Genomic DNA, 3,483 nt, shown 5'->3' with positions numbered 1-3,483 from the left:
AAGCTAGAAATCCATAAACTTTCTTTTCATAAATCAATTTCATGCTAAACTTATTTCATAGTAAACTCTTACATAAAACCTCATAAAACAATAATACATTTACTTCTACATAGACATGCCAGTAAGGATCTACAGCTCCATCTGCTATGATGCCAGCTAGAGCTCTACAGTGCCATGAGTGCAAAAAATATCACTAAGGACAGTATTGGGTTTGATTTAAATGTGATAGGAATTAGTTGCTTATCCTTAAAATTAAACTAAAGATAACCCTAATGCAATATAGGACCCATTATTCACGTGACTTGCCACAACTTAATACGTGTGACACGTCATATATTTGTATAGGCAATGATCAACTAACCTTATAACCTCCTTATTTTCTCATACTGAAATCGTGGGCTATAACATTGAATAGGGCTCTGTCTGTGTGATTGGATTACCCAAGCTCACCAATCATGAGGTGTGACCTAACCAGAGATTACATGACTCACTCTCGAACCACGGCTTCCCCCATTCTCAAATCTCTGGGGTGTCTTATACCTTAGACTATTCTCCTCATTGAACCGGTGGAGATAGCTATGTTCTAGTACTTTGACAAACTATGGGACAGTCTCTTGACAAACTATGGGATAAGGCTATACCCCCGTGCACCGAAGGGTAGCCTAAATACTATATAGATTTTTCTCTACTCTCAATCTTTAGGCAAACTCCTGCCACTGATCATGCCATAATCAATACTCACTTATTTTCGCACTTTCATTTTCATTTACTCATTATCACCACAATCACGTTGGGCTCACGACCATGCGCTACCCAAGTGCACATCAATTTCTTATCTTTTACTTATAGCACTTACACCTATTTTTGAATCACAATTGCTCATTTACAATACATCATTAAATTCATCTTTCTAAAGACATATGCATGTTCATATTTAAAACATCTTGATTAGGCATTTGCATTTCAAGCCACAACAACTTTATGCACATTCAATTTTTCATATACTCATCGAAACTAGCACATGATTTTCACATTAAAAATCAACCCATGCATGCCACACTCACAATAGAAATCAATTTACAATCAATTAATATATAACCACCTAAAGCAGAGTTTCTCCCCGTTACCTCAAACTTTTGAGTTGTCAAAGGTTTACCCCTTAATCTACTAGCTTCCAAATTTGAATTTTCCAATCCAATAGGTGACCATGAGCCAAACACTACAATCAACTAAGTTTAATTTCATCAACATTACCACTTGAAGCATTAAATCCTCAATCTCCACTTTTAAATTGCCTAACATTCACTCCACAAGAATTTGAGCATATCCCTTTAGATCATTAATTACCTTTAGTCCCCAATAACATTAATGAACCATTAAATTATCATTAATGGCATCATAATCTTCCAACCACCTATAATAAACAAGATTTTCAGATATTAATGGTGCCTAACAACCCAAGACACCAAATATTCATTATACTAGGTTTAAATACTCTAATATACTCTCATTAACTCTATTTAAGTCAATAAATTTAGACCCATAACCTATATGGATTGAAAATCTACTTTTACTATCAAACCCTAATCATAAACTTATAAATGTGGAAGAAATAAAGAGATTAATGAGTGTGGTACTTACCTTGGGTGTTTGTAGCCTCTAAAATACTCCCAACATCATTTACTAGTAAACCCTAGCAGAGCTTGGTGCATCCTCTTCGTTCTCTTCTTTCTCTTTTCTCTTTTCTCTCTCAGGTTTGCGTCTGATAAATTGTAAAAAATGGCCACGCACCGTGGCGGATGCATAATGCACTGTAGCTCATGGCACAGAGAGGTCCTCCCTTAGATCAGAAGTGTCTTTGCATTGCAGAAAATGATCTCTATGCCACAGTGTGTGGCATAGCAACATCACTCTTCATTTTCTTCTCCTTCTGATACTCAGGTGGCCCGCCTTAGTACAAGACCCACAATTAGGGCTAAAATACAATCAAATATGCTTATTAGACCTCCCTGGCCACATACCACCTCAACTTACTTAATTACCCTAATTAGATTTAATTAATCAGGCGATTAAAAACTGGGATGTTACACATATCATAGGTGTTTTATGCATGTAATGAAGACTCAAGGCATTATAAATTGAAAGAGGCATGATATTAATGGCTGTACCTAAATCTATTAATGCATGAGAAAAAATTAGTATTGCCAATCTTGCATAGAATTGTGAAAGAGCCAGGGTCTTCACACTTAATAGGGAGTTGAGGCTTCACTATAACACTTACAAAAAGAGGGTAATTGTACCCTTACATTAGGCCTAAACTATTTTTTTTGTTTGTACAATAATCCTATAAAAATTTTGCATATTTAGGAAAGTTCTTAACAATATCCATCAATGGTATATTGACATGAATCTTATGGAAGAAATCATATACCTCTTGATCAAATTGCCCTTTCACTTGCTTAAGGATAACTTTTTCTTAGGGAAAGGAAGCTTCTTTACAAGCTCTTAACTTTTCTTTTCTTCTTCCTTCCTTGAATCTTCCTTTCTTGCTTCTTCTTTCTCAATTTCTCCTCTCTTTTCTTCACTCCTCTTCTTGGCCATATTCCTCTTTTCCACCTTAGTTGGTGATTGCTTACAAATGATTTCCTCAATGTGCTCATCATCAACATCCCTAAAAAAGGATGCATCATTATGAGCAAATGAAGAACTAGGTACACTAATATTAATTGAAGAATTCAAAGAGGGATTCTTGACCTTCCCTTCTTTCTTGTCTTCTTGCAATCTTTCTCCTAACTCCTTGCCACTCCTTAATGTGATAGCATTGAAATTAGCTTTAGGATTAGCAATGATGTTGGATGGTAATGTAGAACTTAAGCATTGGCTATACTCAATTGGTTAGCAAGCATATTCATTTGAGAAGTAAGGGCATTAATTTTAGAATTCATGTTCTCATACTTGTTACCCATATTCTCTATCATGTTCCCTAGGCCATCGTACACATTCTTACACAAGGTATTCATTTCAATCAATTGCTTGCATAATACATTCACATTATTAGAAGAAATAGAGTTTGAAGAACTCTTAATTTGAACAAGCCTCCTATCACGATAAGAATTAGAAGAAGGTATAAGTGATTCACTATTTGAATTATAGTTTTTAGAAGAACTACCTTTAGACATATAAGGTAAAGACTCATCACCGTAGGTGTTTTGATATAATCCTCTTGGTTGGTTATCTTGTAAAGCCATATTTGGGTTTGAATAGGAGAAATTAGGATAGTCTCTCTGTGAAAGGTTGTAAGTATTGGAATAAGCTCCTTGCCCTTGCCTCCCAGCATAAGTTTGTTTTTCATTATAGATAGCATTCACGTGCTTAAACTTAATGGGCCAATTGCTTTCTACATGTATGGGTGAGTCATAAAAAGCACAAGAATAAGGAGCAAGTGCTTGACAAGTACTTACATTGCTCACTTAATATATTTGT

Source organism: Prosopis cineraria, unplaced genomic scaffold (assembly GCF_029017545.1).
Source record: "Prosopis cineraria cultivar Desert tree isolate PC_DT_omini unplaced genomic scaffold, ASM2901754v1 PC4, whole genome shotgun sequence".
Lineage (NCBI taxonomy): Eukaryota > Viridiplantae > Streptophyta > Magnoliopsida > Fabales > Fabaceae > Prosopis > Prosopis cineraria.
This window is presented reverse-complemented; position numbering follows the sequence as displayed.